The 19,833-nt window shown below is 39.8% G+C and overlaps 1 protein-coding gene across 3 annotated transcripts in view; it reads right to left on the reverse strand.

Moving 5' to 3' along the window:
* The window catches only part of tmtc2b (transmembrane O-mannosyltransferase targeting cadherins 2b), a 134,331-nt gene that overhangs the window by 72,160 nt on the left and 42,338 nt on the right, over positions 1-19,833 (reverse strand). The gene's annotated exons all lie outside the window — the stretch shown is intronic.

Consider the following 19,833-nt stretch of genomic DNA (forward strand, 5'->3'; position numbering starts at 1 on the left):
TAGCTAACCCGGAAACTCAGAATGATCTCAAAAACCCAAACGTTTATTTGTAGAACTCATCCCAATAAATAACTCTGATTTCTCAACATCATCCATGTCTTTCTATCATTCTCAGTGAGATATCCACAGACATCAGCTAAAAACATTAGGTGGTAGCTCCTCCCACATGTGGCCATGGGCTCAAGATCAGGCAACGAGAAGTGTATCTAAATTCAGCATTAGGGGAGTTGACACTACAGCAGGGATGTCAAACTCAATCACACAAGGGGTCAAAATCTAAAACACACCTTAGGTCGCGTTCCAACAGGATAAACATTTAGTGAACACTCTAAAACTACATTTTTAAAACTCTAAAACCGTAACTTTTTAACATAATTATGAACTAGATTCGTAGCATTATCTAAAATAATAATAGTGTGAATCCTGTAAGCTGAATTTGGTCACTGAAGATGCTAGTGCTGATAGCTGAAGATACTTAAATTGATGCCTAAAAACAGTGAAGCTGATAGCCAGCTAAAGTATTAGCTAGATGCCAAATTAGCCTAAAAAAGAAACAAAAAATAGCTTAGCCAAAACAGCTAATATGTGACTGAAAAAATATATAAATTTCAAAATAGCCAAAAAACTGAAAAAGGCTAAATTTGCCAAAACAGCTATCGTGGATATTAGCCTAACTTCAAAACAGTCTAGAAACTTAAAAAAAGACCAAATTAGCCAGAAAAGTTAGCACTTCGCTTAAATTTTAGTTAAATTCCAAAAAGCCTAAAAAAACTTGAAAAAAGCCTTAAGTAGCCAAAACAGCTAGCATGTACCTGAAATATTAGCTAAACTCCAAAATAGCCTGAAGAAATCTTCATAAATACCAAAATAGTCCAAAAAGCTAACAGATTGCCATTTTTTCAACTTTAAAACTATAACCTTTTAACATAATTATAATAATAATAATAATAATAATAGATTAGATTTATCGGCGCTTTTCCAGACGCTCAAAGCGCTTACATTGTGTATCCATTATTCATTCACACCTCATTCATACTTGGTGACGGTAAGCTACTACTGTAGCCACAGCTGCCCTGGGGCGTGGCTGACAGAGGCGTGGCTGCCAGTACGCGCCAACGGCCCCTCTGACCATCACCGGAACATTCATACGCATTTACACACCAGTGGAGCCACACTGGAGGCAAGTAGGGTTAAGTGCCTTGCCCAAGGACACAACGACACTTGGCTGGCGGGAGCCGGAATCGAACCGTCTATCCTTCGATCATTGGCCGACCCGCTCTACCACCTGAGCCACTGTCGCCCTATTATGAACAATTAAAAGGCAGGAATATTATTAATGAGAACAAAATAACATCGGGCCATTAATAACAGTAAAATCAAATGATCTGGAGGGCCGGATAGAATTACCCAGAGGGCCGGATCGGCCCCTGGGCCTTGACTTTGACACGTGCGCTACAGCACTGCCTCGTCCACAGGAGGATGCTGTATGTTGGCATCACGTTTGCTACAGGTAAACCTTCGGGACCCAACCTGATAATGTCACACCGGCCACCAGCTGTGAGTGTCTGTGGCTGCCAGGTCTTCCATGTTGCTGTACAGGAATGTTTGCTGGATGCCAACTGCTCTGCTCCAGTCTACACACCTCTGCTGCTCCGCTATGGCATCCTGATGGTTTCCTTAATGAGCCCCCCCAGAGAGAGGGTGGCTGCCAAAGCAGAGCAGAGGTGTTGCAATTTGCAAGCGTGATAAATGGTACATGACAACTGGTAACAAACCAAGCGCACTAGGTTGTAATCTGTCCTCACTGTTGTCACCATTCCCACACAAATGAGCTCAAAGGGAGACGGGTGGAGAGAGAACAGGGACGGCTTGTACAGGAAATGACAAACCCTTTATTAGTAAATAAAACGAACGTGTGAAAAACAAAAATCTCCACATTCGTAGAGGCTCTTGGAGTCTGAAGTCAAACGTTGTCTTGACGAAGAGCTGCCAAAGCAGAGCCGCTCTCCATTAAAAAGAGCTTGTGAGAAGTTTTGTGTGCTGCTGCAGGGATTGCAACATCCATCAAAGAATGAGCCCATTCTGTGAAAGGGATGAGTGGCTATATTCTCTCTTATGATGGATCTAAGGGAATGCAGTAAGTACTACCAGGCTCTGGGATGTTGGAAAAAGGCAAAGCAATAATCAGGAGGGATACAAAAGAAATGCCTTGGATCTCAGAACAGAAGTGATTGGGTTTCCACTCGCTCTGTGGAGAGGCTGATGAAGTCTGGAACCCTGCAGGTTTAGAGCCACTCATCCAAATCTCGACTGGGTTTCTCAGATGTGCTGACATGTTTTCACGAGCTCCTCTGTCAGATGCTCAAATAGAAGGTGTTAAAGTTCACTAGGGCTACCAAGATTAGTCGACTAATCAACTATTAAAATAGACAATGACTAATTTAATAGTCAATTATTCATTACTTTACATTATATGGAGTGAGAGTGTAGTAAAGTTGAAAGTTATCAAGTTATGGCATCCTGCTAGTTTTTTTGACTATTTTAGCATTTATTAAGGTTTTTTAGGCTATTTTGAAGTTTAGATAAAATTTCAGCTGAATTCTAGCTATTTTGGCTAATTTAAGCTTTTTTGTTTTTTTTTAGGCTAATTTAGAGTTTAGCTAATATTTCAGCTGCATGCTAGCTGTTTTGGCTAATTTAGGATTTAAAAAAAAAAAATTTGGCTAATTTAGTATTTAAGTAATATTTTGGCTGGCTATCAGCTTCAGTGTTATCAATTTCAGCATCTTTAGCTATTAGTACTAGCATCTTCAGCACCAAATTCAGCTTACAGCATTCACACTAGCATTATCACAGATAACTTATCTGTGAATATATCTAGTTTGTAGTTAGTTTAAAGCTAATGATGGTTAAGACGTGTGCTTTACATCCACTTTGTGAATGACCTGATGAGTCGACTAATCAGAAAAAAAAATCAGTGATTAGTTGACTACTAAAATGATCATTCGTGCAGCCCAAACTATTTCACTTCTTCCACTGGGGTCAAAATGCCGTTCATTTGCTCACATCAAGAGGTAAATAGCCTCTGAGAGCTGCCATAAACACTAACATATTATCCAATAACCGAGAAATGCAGAAATAAAGGAGAAGTGGCCTCCTGCTTCACTCTTTCACTTCAGTCAGAGCAGATAAATGACTTTAGCCGCAGTTGAAGTAAAACATTTGCATTTCGGTCCAGGAAGTCATGCTTGCTTTCTCCAATCTGTCAGCTCATTGATTCAGCATGTGTGTTCATCAACGCTGAGCCGCTCTCCTCTCCTCTTATGAGCAAACAGGCCAGCTGCTGAGGAGGATCGAGTTTCCGCGGCTGCCTGGACCTGATTTTTCAGGGGAGCTGGCTGCAGCAGAGACTCCTGTGTGCGCTCGAACCTTCTCCAGCCGGCAGCACATTCCTGCCTAAACACCGACCTGAACACCCACTCCCACAGGAGCAGAGGGGTCACGTGGCCACTAACAAGGAGAGCCCCTGAAAAACTTTCCATTATTCTCTCTGGATAGTCTGGTTCTCCGTGCATTTTTTTAACCTTTAAAGGATTTGTTTGGATTTCATTCTTGAGGCTCAGTCTCTTATTTTTTGTCTCCTTGTTGCAAAAATTAGAATTTTAATGTTTGGTAAGGTTCCATTTGAAGGTAAAAACCTGTCTGTGTGCTCATATCAGAAGGAAAATATCCCAAGACAGGCGCTGAGATATGAAAGCCAAAAAGGACTTTTTGATCTTTTTTTCGTGATAATGAGATCCACTATCTCATTATCACAAGTAAACAAAAACATGTTTTCGTCGAGACTTCACATGTTTTCAGTGTCTTTCTTTTGTGGTTAACAACAAAAACAGCAGAAGAACACTCACATTTTTAGTCTGTCGATTCATTTATTAGTGGATCTAAGCTCCACAAACGCCTTCATTCTGTTTTTAAAAAATTTAACTGAGTTGGCTGTTTAGGTCTGCTGAGGTCCGGAGCTCAGTGAATGCACCACACGGAGATGCTCGTCGGCACTGGGTTCTGTCAATCAACCTGTTTGTTTGTGGGTTTAACCCATGTAACTTTAAAAGTGGGTCATCTGGATCCCACAAGACAGCGCGCTGAACTTTTTCTTTCGAGGATTTTTTTTCTTCTATGGCAGACATAAAATCCTGTTCACCTGTGTCCACTTGTGTCCTGGGAGGGATCACACATCAATATAAAGGTGGGGTCATCTGGACCCATAAGATAGCACAAGGGTGAAGGGAAATAAGGGAAGGGGGCTGGTGCACGAGACATGCATTGAGGCGTTCGAGGAGCGTAGATCAACTAATAAATAAAAAACTGACTAAAAAAACAACTTTCGTGGACAAAATAAAGAGACTAAAAACAAGTCTCTGGATCTCAGTGCAGGAAAGGGAGAGACAATATATTCTTAATTATCTCATTACCAAGATAAAACTATTTTGTTTTCTTGTGATAACAAGATAACGTGATAATGAGAGCCACTATCTCGTTATCATGAGAAAATATTTTTTTTAAAAGTAGGGCAGGCCGTTTTCAGCTTCCGCTCTGAGACCTGCCATAAACACTAACAAATCATCCACTAACTGATAAATGCAGAAATAAAGGAGAAATGTCCTCCTGCTTCTCTCTTTCACTTCAGTCAGAGCAGATACATGATTTTAGCCGCAGTTGAAGTAAAACATTTGCATTTCACGTAGGTTCTTGAACCCGTCTCAAATGCCTGGTGTGCCCTTAGCTTTAGAAATTCACCTCTGATTTGTGGGCAGGACTATTGGTGCAGAGTAACTCTGCCCCCCGCTGAGAGATCTCTGTTAACATGATCTCCTGCTAACTTACAGCCAATCACACTCCCCACCTAACATATGCGGCGGAATAAAAATATAGTTTTCATTTATTTCTCTTTTCCTCTATTTTTTGTTATTTTTTTTATTTAGCTATCTAGGATTCTGTTTGGTGCAGTGTGATTCATGTGTTGTTCCTCTTTCAGATTCCAGATGGATCATCTGGGCTCCAGATAAATTGCACTGGGAGAGGATCCCTCCTTCTGAAAAATGCAATTTTAAGCTTATTTTTTCTTATACATGTCTTCCATCATCGGAAAAAAGCCAAAGAAAATGCTAAAAACACAATTTTCATCAGAGCAAGTCTTCAAAAAAAATCTATGCAAATGATAAAAAAAAGTCATGGTGGAAATAGAATACGCAAATTAAAGCCATTATCCACCAAAAAGTCTTTTGGAATAATCTGTATTCTAAAGTGAAACACAATATTATGCACCTCTGGGGCCGCTCCCCCCACAATGTGAATGTTATCGTTTAATGAAGCCAAATAGCTGGATCCAGTGTCTGCAGAATCCCACATAAACAGGCGAAAATTGAAGATCGATTGGGTGCAGAGGCCATGCAGCCAGAGCAAATGAAAGATGAGGCAAAATATTGAAAAGAGATTGAAAACCGAGGACATGTCATCAGGATTTTTCCCTGCAACTCTACTCAATAAATGGGAGATGAAGCTATCGAGGGAACAGAGATCTATGACCGCATTGAAGCTTTAATATCCTTCAAAGACCCGGGGAGAAAGATGGAGCTACCTCCCCCCAAAAACACCTCGGGCCATGCATCCAACCACCATCGCATCAGCATGCACGGAAAAAAATAACTTCTTATTTACACAATGAGTTGTTGAGTACATTTTATTTATTCTGCAACAATCTCGTACATTTAGAATTCTTGTAAAAGACTGACTTTTTTTCAACATTTTAGGACTTTTCAATATTACTGCCATTTTAAGAAATGTATCTAATTTTATCGAATAAAATAAGCTTTAGTTTGGTAGACAAAATTAAAAAATTCACATTTTCTTGAGGTTTTTATAAAATAACTATTCTTTTACTTTTATTTCAGTAAATTTAACTTCTGTTTTTGAAATACCTGCATATTTTATATTTTTCCCATCAATACAAACAACCTCAGCTGTGAGCTCTGTTTTAGTAACGTCATTCATTTCAAGCATAAAATAAATATTAAGAGTGATTCTGATTCCGAAAGTCCTCACTGTCTGAGGCCAGAACCGCGAAGGAGAACGTCAGCCCTTTACGTTATGAGGCGTATTAAGATTTCCATTTGTGACAGCATTAAAAAGAAAATGGAGTCCTTTGGGAGTTTGGGTAAAATGATGGAAAGTCTGCCAACTATATGTCAGCACCGAGATTCAATATCTCAAAGAAGCCCAGCGGTATTTTTAGACGGCCTGCAGAGACGCAGGGGAAGCCTGCTCAGTGTTTCCGGAAAGCTGTTTGTCTAATGTTTCTTCCCATGGGCACGTTAGCGGGTCATTAATGCCCCGCCTCCACTGCTCTCATGTTAAACTCACATTTATTTAAACAACAAAGACGTTCAAACCTCTACATGAATCATGCAAACAGAAGTCCTTTCAAAACACAAACCATTTCTCTTTCAGATAAGGAGAAGATGCCTTTTGATGAAATACAGAACCGAGAAAACACGAGGAAAATACAAAAACCAAAAAGACACAAAATACAAGCAATATCCTTTTTTTTTAATTACCAATTTTCTCCAGTGCCTAAACTCTTGATTTAGGTGATTTCTTGATTCTGATTGGCTCTGGGCTGAGTATTCAAAATTAATTATGGAGACCTAAAAAGAGGTTCCAGTCACATTGGCGCACATAGGGATGTAAGAAAAAAAAAAACGATTCAGCGATATATCGCAATATTTCATTTAGCCATACTTGTTTAAATCTAAGACAATATTTAATTAATTAATTATGAGCAAACGTCGTTCATTGTCTTAATTTTTGTACCACTTCAACCCCCAACCACTAGTTGGCAGTACTGAGACTCTTTGAGCTGCTCTACACCGCACAAAAACATCAACAATTGTCTAAAAGTACTGGAGAGACTACATTTAGCACTTTATTTCCTCAATCATACTTTTAGAATCTTATTGGTTAAGGCACATTCATTCTATGTTTTTTTTCTTATACTGAAAAATATTTTATTGCGGAAATCAGATAATAGTGACAGTTTCCTTTAAAAATAAATACACCTTGATTTATCAAAAGAAAACCCCCATGAGTTAGTTAGTGAAAACAACTAGTAATTGAGATGCAGTCACAGTGCCTAATGTTGTGATCATTAGATAAAGAGAATTTTACAATTGTATTACAATGGGTTAAGTTTATTTCTAAGTAATACTATAAAAAAAGGGATGTACTGCGATACACCTCATAGTGCAAGACACATATCATGATAGTGATAAATATCGTATCAACAGACGCATATCTTGATGCATACTGTATCGAAAGACAAGTATCGTGACATATATTGTATCGTGGGACACGTATTCTGATATATATTGTATCAAGACGCATACCGTGATGCATATTTTATCGAGAGACACGTATCATGATATATATTGTATCGTGTGACACGTATCGTGCTGCATATTGTATCGTGAGATGCGTAATGTAATGCATATTGTATCGAGACACGTATCATGATATATATTGTATTGTGAAATGCGTATCGTGATGTATATTGTATCGTGAGACGCGTATTGTGATGTATATTGTATCGTGAGACGCGTATTGTGATATATATTGTATCGAGAGATACGTATTGTAATGCCAGACTCTTGCCAATATACACATCTTAGCTCGAATGTTGTATATAATTCCGCTGACCTAACACTTGTTGCTAACCCGAACAAAAGAAACTTTGACGTAGGCGGATAGACATTATGCAACAGTTTATCAGAACATCAAGACAGAAGAAAGATCTCCATCCTTCAGATAGTTTTGTGGCGGATAAACCAACAGGATCTCTATCATTAACACAAACATTTTCTTTCATTTTTTTCTTTGGTTTGTTGTCTGTCTGGCTTAAATTATTACAGAGTAAATATGTTTTTAATATTTATTTCTTTTCTAAGGGACTATGGTATGAGTGGGATGATGCTCTTCAATTTGCCTATTTGCAGAAATTAATGGACTTTACAGATCAACCGTCTGACACGCCTTAATGTTGGTCATTAATTTCTGATAATAACACCTTCCTTGGGCATTCCTTACATAATGTCCTGTTTCAGTGAGCATATAATACACTTTTCATTTATTTAGTCATAGTTTATCATGGGAAATGATTGTCTTAATGTAAGAATGTTGCATTGACCAAATTTAACAGTACCAGTGACAAATACAGTCATTCAGCTCTGAAGATCTCATAGTCTAAAGCTGAAGGCCACAAACAGAAAGTAGCAGAGGATCAGAATTCCACACACCACAGAGACCCCCATAAAATCCCCATTGTTAAAAGTGAATTGCTTCTTTCTTCAGCTTGACGTGTGATTACCGAGCCAAGAATACAAAAGTTCTTGGAAAAAGCCTTAAGGAAACGTGGGGTAAGGAAGTTATAATTTTTGTTGTTTTGGAACAGGATGCATTTACTTTGTAAATAACCCTTTTACATGCAAACATTAGGATGTGTGTTTAGTGTTAGTCTTTTCTTTTTAACGGGAAAGATGTGTTTTTAATTTCCATTGTAGCGCCTGAGCAGAGGGGAAAGTATGGATGAATTTACAGCAAAGTAAACCTCAAAATGACCCAATCCGCTTTGATTTTCAATATTATTACACAATAGTGTAAACTCTTTGATCAAAAACATTTTCTGTTCTTACAATCACATCTTTAAACTCTGTCACTTTGTAAATAGGTAATATCTATACTTGAATGCGTCCATGTAAGCTTTGGTAAAAGCGTGAAATGCTCCCCTCATTCTACAACCCAGCAGCACTCCAAAATTCATCCTCCCCCCTCTAAAAAAGGGCATATTTGCATTGCTCCACGGCCACAATCGCACACCCTCGCTCCATTTCATGGCACAGCAGACAAGCAAACACTGGGACATAGAGACATTCAGTCTGGAGCGCGGCGGGCTTGTCCTGTATTGCAGAGAGCTCGCTGAATGCCCGTGCCTGCTGCCTAGCATCCCAGATCAGCCCTTTGTTCCGTACAAGACGGGCACACAAGGGTGTGACCTGCATGCTGATCACCAGAGCGAAGCGGAGAGAAAACCTCACCGCCACACGGCCAACCAACCAGCACAGCGGGCTTCCTGAAAACCATACGTCCAGTAATATATTTGCATTCATCAACCAGTTCCTGTTCGACTCATTCATCCCTCAAAGATGTAATTTAGAAAAGACGGCTGCATTTCAGATCTACCAAATGGAAAGAAAAGAGAGAAGCGACACAATAAGTCCACATCCTCGTGTGACAGTAATTGGACGTCTGGCTCAATACGGACAAATTGTTTGCTAATAGGCAACATGGCGGGATTCAGAAATTATGCAAAGGTGGAGGCTGCTTCTCAAATGTTTGCTTTTTGGCTTTTTTTTCTTAATGAAGTGGAGAAAAACCTTTTTATTTTAGGATACTCCTAAACTATTATTTTAAAGGGGCCATACCATGAAAAACCCATTTTCTGAGCGTTTAAGTGTATTAAACGGTTCATTCTTCACTATAAACAACCCCAAAGCGGTATTCTGATCCGTTCACGTATCTCTGAGTAATCCTCTAAAATCAACAGCAGAGCCTCCAATACCCCAAAAAATGAGCGGGTCCTCACACGCTGATGTCACAACGAGAGAACCTCCCCTTTCAGGAAGAGTCAGCTCCGCCCCCAAGCTAACACAAAAGCCCAATCAGAATTTTTACCTTCTCCCTTTCCCTTCAATTAACCCTCCAAACAGAGAGCTGTGAAAAAATAGTGTCTAATATTTCGGACGTCACTGTCGTTTGATGACGTTAAAAATCGTTGGTCCCCTAGCTTTAGCGCTTGAACATTCATAACAACAGCAGTTTTATAACAATAAAAAGGTCGTGCTACAACAAAAAGGCATTACTTACATTTAATTCTATGGTTCAGAGCGTACCACATTAGAAAGCACCAGTATAGCGCTAAGCTAGCATTTCCTTTTCCCTCTGTACAGCGGTATTCATCTTAGCCGCTCAAAATCTTCTTTCAAATAACATTAAATTCCTGTTATACACAATGTATAAAAAGTAAATCAAGAAAAAGATGAGCTCCGGGATGACCGCCATTGTTGTTGCTTCTCTAGTCATTGTACTACAACGACACGCTAGCGGTCTACAGCATGCGCAGTCAAAACAAACCGCTCAGTGGGAGCGAGGCTTAACTGACTGGAAACACTCGCCAGAATTAACTGGACCGTACCGTACGACTCCTTACTGGACCGGACCGCTCAGTGAAAATGAGGCTCAAGTGACCAGAGCATCAGAAAAGTTCTGCATTGGTCAAAGGGGTGCTCCATGGATGATCTGATCTGTCTTGATGACACATTGGAGAGCTTTCCTGTCCTGGATGTTCAGATCCGAGTTCTCCTGACTGAACTGGACAGCAGACTTCTGATCTCGGACCAGTTTTTGTTTGAGAAAGGAGGACAATGTTGTTTTTCTATGACTCTTCTTAGTTTTTACCAAAGTCCAGCAGGAAGAACCAAAGCTCCTCAGAGACGTGTTCCTGTGGATCTGTTCTCAGTTTGCAGGTCTGGTATCTAATGTTCTGATTACTCCTGGTTTTTGTTCAAGCGGGTGGTGGGAGTCAAACATGAGATCCTGGTCAGTGTGAGACGGTTTCTTGTCCACTTCAGTGTCAACAAAGATTCTCATTCATCCTCAGCGTTTCTCTGCATCTATGAAAAGTCTTCACTCATCAAGAAAATATTGTCTAATGAGGTAAAATGGAATCCAATCACACATGGAAGCTAATGCTAGATTAGATTATGTTTTCTGTCAAAGTTATTTAAATCTGTGTAAACTGTCATAAAGGTTTTTAGTGTTTAAAATCCAAGCAGATGTGAGGCACTTTTCCTCTTAAACTCTGACCTTATAAAACCTAAAAGAAAAGGTACAAACATGGAACTTGTAACGCTAAAAAGGAGCTAACGATGAAACTAATTGTTATTTACAGTTCATTTTTAGAAATCTAAGATCAAACTGTGGTCCACATAATAAAATGTGATTTCATTTTGTGTCTAAATTGGAAAATGCAGCCAAATAGGTTTCCATGAAGTCAGTGTCACATTCCAACGAGCCTGAGGAAGGTTTTTGTTCTCAAACTGGTTCTACAGCCATGTTTCCTCCCAGACTGACCCATGTCGAATGCTGAGGCAGTCACGCCGTCTCTGCAGGGAGGGGGCCACTCCACAGCACTTCTCCTCACAACAGGAGGCTTTTGTCACGCTCTGACCCTTTTGGCCGTTAGTAATAAATTAGTTGGATTCGTTCCTCCTCTCGTGTTCAGAGTGCTCCTCTTTCACATGCGGCGCAGGATCAATGGAGGGCAGACCACTCTTCCCGGACTCGTGTTTGCATTTCATCTGAGACCCTCTCGACCCGACCCGCTGCATTCTGGTTTGGGTCTGGACAATGTTGACCCACGGAGGGGTTCATTGAGCCTCTTACCACATGGGTGACCCGGACAAAATCAGGTGCAGGACAGAGTTACCAAAGCGTCGCCGGCAAATGGTCCATCCAGACGGCGTTTTCCTATTACCTCCTCGGAGCCGTCTAACAGAGCAAGGCTTTACGAGGGAGAGGGAACGATGGGCTGAAGTCACGGTGCGCCACTTCCGAGGCTTCTGTCCAGTCTTGTTATTACACTGAGGTTTAAGCACAGGAAGCCTTTGAGGATGCCAGCTGATCTGAAGGAACAGCCTCGTTTGAGAGATAAAAGCTTCACAGCACAGGTCTTATTATTTCTGTTTAGTTCATTTTCTGATCCTGGAGGAAGTTTTATTTTGAAAAACTGCTGGATTCTGTTCACAATGTCCGTCGTGGTCACGTGACTCAGGTTGTGTCCGAATTCACCCCTAATCACTATATTGTGTCTGGCATTTTCTAGCACTCTCCGAATCTACTAATTCCAAAATCGAGTGCACTAGATTAGCGAAGATAGACCACAATGCATTGCGGAGATCAGTTTTGAACAAAAAAACGTGTTTAAATGTAATTTTTGAATAAACTATCCATATTTTCACCATGAGAACACAGTGGAATCATAAATAAACGTTGTGAAATGTTGGTATTTATTTGATTTTCCCTTTGCGAAATCGGTGACGTCTACAAAAACAAAAAGGTTAAGTAGTGAGCATCGTGTCTGAATTACCTTTAAAATCCAGAGCACTATATAGATTTTAGTATTTAGGGGTTAGGGAAGGAATTCGGCCGCAACCTACAAGTGGCTAGCTGCATGGCTATCTGGATTGCTAAGCTAGTAGCCCAAAGCTAACAAAAAAAAATAAAACATGAGGAAACGGAAGAAGATCCTTTGACTTCAGAGAACAATAAATCTGCTGTTTACAGACAAACCGGGACTCTTCCTCCACAATACGGAATTATTGAGACAGTTGTATGTAGCAGAAGTCACTAACAGGCTCACGACTCAAAGAAATCTGATTTTTTTATTTATTTATTTATTTTTTAAGAATGAAAAGTGGGAATGTAAAGGATACAGATATGTACTGAAATAGCGTCAACGAAAAACTAAAGAAATTGGTAAGAAAGTATAAAATCAAAAAAAGTGGTTTCTATCAAACTTTGTCAGTTTTTTTTTCATCTTTAACTTTCTATGTACATGTGATGCAAACGAAAAGTCGACTTTGCGTCAACCAAGTTGGGTCAAGGTGTTCCGAAACGAGGGATGTAGATTGTGACAAATAAACACATGATAACCCTTTTTTTTTTTTTTTTTTTAACAGACAGCAAACAATAACAGGATAAATCACAATGATACTTTTTTGTGTCTAAAAGACCCAAAAATGCAGGTTTTTATGTTTAAAGCTGTTTTGTCAGATAGACTTGTTTTTGGTGCTTAAAACAAAAAGTTTCTCCATTGAAATATATTTTCACTTATAGTTTTAAACAGCAAATAAATAATAAATATTGCTTCTATTGAGATTATCTTATTGTCACAAAGTTTTGTTTTATGTTTCTTTTATGTATCGAGATGCGTTTTGTGAAAGGGAAAGATTCACAACTCTAACAAAAAAGTGTAACTGTGTGAACTTTAACACATTTAAATTTAGTTATTTACTGTTTTTCTTACTCAGCTGAGGACAAGGAGACACTCTATGACTGTCTAACCTGGGATTTGAACCCCAACTAAAGTGGCTGACCCCTGAAGTAATCCCATGCAGCCCTGAGGATGTTTGTTTTAGGTCGATATAAAATTACCATTTTATCTTTGGTTAAAAAAATCCTCTGCCTCAGGACTGTAAAGTTGTGTCACCTCGCACAGGGGTAGATGTTATGTCTTGGTTAGCAGTTCAGGCCTGTGATGCATTCAAGTGATGCTCTTTTAGCCCAGTCAATGCGGACATGTGGAGGCGCAGCAGGAGGGCCCGGGACCCCGCTGAGGTTCCACCTCGGTCAGTTGACTGAGAGGCAGCGGCTGCAAGGCGGTGACCTGAACCCAGCGGAGGATTAAGAGGTCAAGTAGGATCTTTACACAGATACGCAAAAACTTTACTTTGGTTAAAAGAAAGACTTTTAGTTCTAGACTCTTTGCCAAGATATTCTTAACAATAAAATGAAGTCGTCAGCTCTCTTTCCTCAACCCATCTCAACCAAACTGAATTTTCCTCTTTGTACTTGAGTAAGAGTTCATGTTTGACAGCCAAACTAAAATCTAACAGCAAGAACAAAGAAATTGTCTTTCCGCATGATGCAAGTAAAGAGTTGTCCCTTTTATCTTTTTTGCAGAAAAACTTTTCTATAAAAGGTCAGAAATGTAGAGATCTTGACCATTACAGAAACACTAGATCAGCTTTGAGGTTCTGCTCTCTGTTCTCATTTACTGCACCTCTCCTTCATTGTTCATTATATTTAGTTCTCTGTGCTTCTGTTTGGTGCAGTGCCATTCACGTGTTGTTCCTTCGTTCCAACTTCCCTCTGGGGGAGCGGGAGAGATTTCAGGTTCCTGGTGGATCGTCTTTGCTCCTTTTCTTGGTCATAGACCACGCCTCTGGCTCGTCATCTCACATCTCGGAGTGGGAGAGATTCCTAGTGGATCGTCTGCTCTTGGCCGTGGACCTCACCTCCGGCTCGTCATCTCGGAGTGGGAGAGATTCCTAGTGGATCGTCTGTTCTTGGCCGTGGACCACGCCTCTGGCTTGTCTTGGCTGTGGACCTCGCCCCCACCCATCCCTCAGGTTTATCTGGTTGAACTCTATTCAAATACGTAGCTGAAAAAGCGAATTCTTCTTTAAAAGTCCTGGTAAATCACCTGTCCGTCCTGGGAGAGGATCTCTTCTTCAGGTTTTTAGGAGTTTTTCCTCACCAGAAGGAGGGTCTAAGGCAGGGATAAGCAGTTTTATTTATTTATTTTTATTTAGTTATTTATGAAGCCCAAACAGGCAATTGTTTTGTAATATTGAGCTAAATAAATAAAATCTAATTGAACTGTAGATGCATTCTGACTGAACGATGCAAACTGATGGAGAAGATCGTGGAATCAGCTGTCCCAAAGAAGGACAACATCATCAAACAGCTGATGCATCTGGTAAACGGGTGAACTACACAATCTGTCACGTACTACATTTTCAATAGTTTCCTTTTAATTGTTGCCAAAAGTGGTTAGAAATACAAAAATACAGTAGGATGCAGCAGGAATCTGGTATTTATTTTATTTTTAAAAAATATGTTAAATGGACTTGATTGATATTTTTCTAAAGAAAATGAAAGACCAACTGATTAATTTCTGGGCTTTCCAAAGAGTTCAGCTGAATGGTAGTGATGGTAAAATGACTGGCGATGGCAGGCCTGGATATGAGCTGAGCTTTCCTCCTTGCAGACGCAACCTAACCATCTCCAGCTCTGCATGCCATCGCGTGAGACTGCAGTGCCTTGTAAACCTATAAACATGTCCACAATGAACACAAATAGGCTCTTACGTGTTTTTAAATGCTTTGTCTTCCACATGGCGTCAATTTGCATTTTTGCAAAGGAGCTCATTTACTCATTTGAAACGTTAAGGACACCAAATCACACAAACCACACAGGCCCTTAACCCAGGCCTGTGTGGTTTGCTTTACAGACTGAATTCTCTCTGCTCAAAAAGAAAAAACTCTCAGATTCATAAATCAGCACAAATAAACACAAAAGTTGACTTTGTGTGGTTGAATCATTAAAGGCTGATCGGGGCTTGTAATTAGAACTCTTTCTAAGACGGTCAGACAGATGGTTCAAATGAAGAATGATCAATTATGAGTTAACCCTTTAACACCAGAGATGTCATCAGGGGCATCTAAATAAAACACGAAATACTGCAACTCTTTGAGTATTAGTACAATCAACGTGAATCAGCTGATTCTGCATCATTTCCTATCAACAGTGGCTGCATTTACATGAGCAAGAAGTCTCTGATCGGATCAAAGATCAGATTAGAATTGAACAGTGGGCCTGAAAAAAACTTTATCCGATTATAACAAACATTTACAAGCTTAGTTGGAATAAATCATTTTGCAGAATTATCTAAAATACAGGAAACAGCCATAGAAGAAATATTGAATTCTGTTGTAAACAAACAAAACTGCAGCTTAGAGTGAGATGATCTTCTAAACATGCTTTTATTATTATTATCATTATTTTTAAGAGACTGTTCGCACATAATTTTCTAAGTATCTGCCTTTATTGTTGGCTGCATGGGCTCAAACGAAGGGTTAGGTCAATATGTACCAACAACAACATTTAGTCAAGGACACACTTAAAATCTGTGCATCTTGGCCACGCATAAATGTGGGATTAACACACAGTTTTTAAATGGTCTGGACACAATTGGTAACACAAATTCATATGATTGTTTGCATGGTTTCTGTTCGGAGCGGTATTTCTGCACTCACACACTATCCTGAAGCCGCTTGAAGACACAGTTCTCCTGAACGCGGTAGCTGGGTGGACTGCGGTCCAAAGCCTCCTCAGGAGCGCACGCCGCACAGGTGCATTCACACCGAATGTTAAGTCAGTGGAACAGATTCGACACGAGGCGATCTGAAGCCCCGCGGCGCGAAGGTCTGGCAGCAGCTCCATTTGAGGAACGAGGTGCAAATTGGGCGGCACAACAAAAATTAAAAAATCTGAAGTTTGACTGGTCGCTGCGTCGCATCCACCAATCAGGAACTCAGCTTTGGGCACGTGACGTTTTCAGTGACTCGATCAGCGGGTAGAATATTATTCAAAGCGAGCGTTTTTGTCCAGAACTTCCATCTTTTGCTTTAACGCGCTGGAGATGCAGGTTTGGAGAGCTCATCCCTCAACTTTAGGGTGAAGATGGGATAAACTCTGGACAGATCGCCGGTTTTCGATCCCACGGTGGAGCTCACTCGCTCAATATGCCGGCAGACGGAGAGCCACTGGGGGGTGCAGAGTCTGTCAGCTCGGGTCTCATCGAGACATTAAAAAAACAAGGAAAAGGGTCTCCTCAGAGATTAATATGAGACAGAGAGACTTCAAGCTCAGCCACAGAGACACAGAAACACTATGGAAGCGGCTGTCATACAGACACAGCCCCCTGTACCGGGAAAATCTTTGAATAATAGTCATATAAACCCAAACATGGAGACATGATAATAATAAATTAACCTGATTTCTCAACATCATCCGTGTCTTCACACATTCTAAGTAAGATGTCCACAGACACCGTTCCTTATAGCGTCACCCTAAAACATTAGCTGGTAGCTCCTCCCTCAAGCTCAGCAACACACTTTTGTGTGACGAGCAGCGAGTTCGTCGCGTGATGAAAGAGGGGCGGGGCATGCAAATTTGTCGCACTAATCACATTCGGTGTGAATGCACCATGACAAAGCACTCTCATCTGCTCGCAAACATGAAGCTACGAGTCCGGCGGTTCTGCTCAGAGCTGCTAGCCGGTCCCGTTTGTACTCCAAAGACTCCTCTGGAGCGCCACCCCGTCCATGCATGACGAAAAATCCAGTGCAGTAAAGACCCACAATCGGAATGAATTGTTGACATGCACCACAATCGGATCAACAATCAGTATAATCAACATATCTCGATCAGAAGGAAGTTTTGATCTGAATGAGTCAGATCTTGTCAGAGTATTTAGAATGGCGAGTTTACATGACAAATTTTGTTCTGATCAGGTGTTTATTCTGATTACCTGTGTCCATGTTAACACAACTAGTGTGCTAATATAAAGTGTTAAAAGCTGCTTTTCTCTGCCTCAGAATCCACTGGAACGCCATTCATTGTGTAAACAGTTGAAGAGTTCTGATAGTGGAAAGAATGGAGCTAAAGTTTGATGTTAGAGGGCTAAAACAAGATGCTCGCTCATTCAGTCCAACGGGAATCAAATAAAAAAAGATGACCACATACAGTGGTCCCTCGTTGTTGTGTTATCAATCTCCTCTTCTGCACAGAATGCATTCAAATCTACATAAATCTTCAATCTTGAACTGATATTTGTTTATATTCTATAATATTCAACAATCTTTGAGTAAATGTTTGAAATTTTAGAGTCTAAACAAGACAAAAAAAGTGTGAAAATGTTCATGTCTGCCTGAGAAAAGTCACAGCATCAATCACAGGTTATTTTTTGAACAAACTCCACCAATAAACAAGGGACCATTGCACATCAAGAAAAAATATTTAACAACTGTTCAAAGCTGGATCTGACGGTAAATCTCTTTCATCGGGCGTGTTTCATCACCAGTCTCCTGCTCTGTATTGTCCTGTCGCTCCTCTTAAGACTTTCCCTTCAGCTAATCTTTTCCTCTCAGTCAATAACATCAGAGACAATTTCTTCAGTTTCCACTGTCGGCCTAAATTGAATTCCAGACTAAGAAGTGGCCTTACACTGTCAGCACTATTGGATTGGGAAGACCAATTACTTAACACAGGAACATGCAAGCTGTCGTATTCTGGAGTTCTAAAACAAAAAAAACCCTCAATGGAGCTGTGTTATTACCCTCAAAGTACAAAAGGAACTAAACCGAGCCCAACTGATTCAAAGTCTACATGGACGCAACTTTTCTAAGAACCCATTCATGCAATCAGCACCAAAACAAAAAAAAAGTCCAAAATGTTCTGCAATAATATAAAACATTTTAAATTCCAATGAAAATGAAAGAATGTTTGTGTCCAGATTTCCTGTTTTTTCTTTCTCTTATGACGTGGATCACTAAAACCCTCCAGGTTAATTCTGGTTCGGCCCTTCTGTTAAATTATTAACCTTCTGTGGCCCAAAAGCTAAAAGGTTTTCCCACCCCTGGCCTGTTCTTAAGACTTTCAGAGTAAACTTTGGCACACCAAAAAGCAAACTTTTCATGAAATATTATTTTTTTACTAAGATGCCTCGATCTCTGAGGCTCCGCCTTTCGCCGCCCATTTTATAACGTCATGCCAGAGCTGGTCTTGCAAGCGTAAATGCAGCAGAAAATGTTTTGCTAATCCTCACTAGCTCCACTGAGAAAGTGGGTGTCTGTCAGCCTGGGGGCGGAGCTGACAGCACAGACTCCTCCTGGAAAGGGCTGTTCTTCACTTTGTGACATCACTATGTTAGAACCCATTTGTTTTTATGGGCTGATAGGGAGAGAAGAGAGTTTTAGAGGAAAGTTTAGATCCATTAATGGATCAAAATACCGCTTTGGGGGTGTTTTCGTAACATTATAATTAGAGCTGTCAGGCGATTAAATTTTTTAATCGCGAGTAATCGCATTTTGTCCCGAGTTAACTCGCGATTAATCGCAAATTGATATGTGGCCTTTTTTTAAGGAAAAAAATGTGGAATTTAAGTTTAACAGTCTAACAATTTAACAATTTAACAGTTCTACATTAATTATGAAAACAAGAATGGCAAAACTAATAGTTTTCATCAGAAATACTTTATTTTGTAACATTATATTGAGATAAACTTTCTAAACAGTAAAAGTGTGACAGAGCACATGTCTGTCCCTGAGTAGGGTTTTTTTTTTATCAAAGTGTTTGCATGAAATTGCGTCAGTGGGTGCACACACTGTTCCGCTTTACCATCTCTTGCATTTCACTTTGTTTAGTTTAATGGTAACCTCTGGATTTTGGTTGTTTTGTGATTTATTTGTTCACTTCCTGTTTTATTTTGGAGCACTTCCTGTTTCAGGACTCCAGTGATTTTGGTTCCCTTTGACAGGCCTGTTTAAAATTAAAAATGTTTTCTTTGTACTTTGTATTTTCTATTTTGGAATTGATGTTTAATGGGAGATGTATTTTGTTTTATTATGTTTAATTTCCTAAAAGTAAAATGCACATTAATGTGTTCTTATGATATGTGTTTATTTTTTTAAATTAACAATTTGGTTTTTTTTTGGTGAAGGGGTGAGGCTGGCCACCTATAAAAGAGGACCTCTTTTCAAAATGGAGGCCTCCTGTTTGTATGGCTTGATGAATCAGCACTGTGGGTTGTTTCCTGCCATACTTTTCATTGGAAAAATTGATGATTTACAAAAAAACAACATAAAAGAAAAGAGACACTTGACATCTTGTGTGGACAGTGGTTTGTTCATCTCACAAAAAGGCTGTAACATAAAATGCCTAACAAAAGCCCAAGTGCAAGTGAAGGGCATTTTAAATTCTAAGCTTCAATCAACGTTCAGTAAAATAAAATTAAACTAGATTTGCAATTCCTGAAGAAATTGCGTCTGATTGCTGAAAGCAATAGCGCTTTGAAGCATTTTACAGCTGCAAGTGTAA

This window comes from Oryzias melastigma, linkage group LG6 (assembly GCF_002922805.2).
Source record: "Oryzias melastigma strain HK-1 linkage group LG6, ASM292280v2, whole genome shotgun sequence".
Classification (NCBI taxonomy): Eukaryota; Metazoa; Chordata; class Actinopteri; order Beloniformes; family Adrianichthyidae; genus Oryzias; species Oryzias melastigma.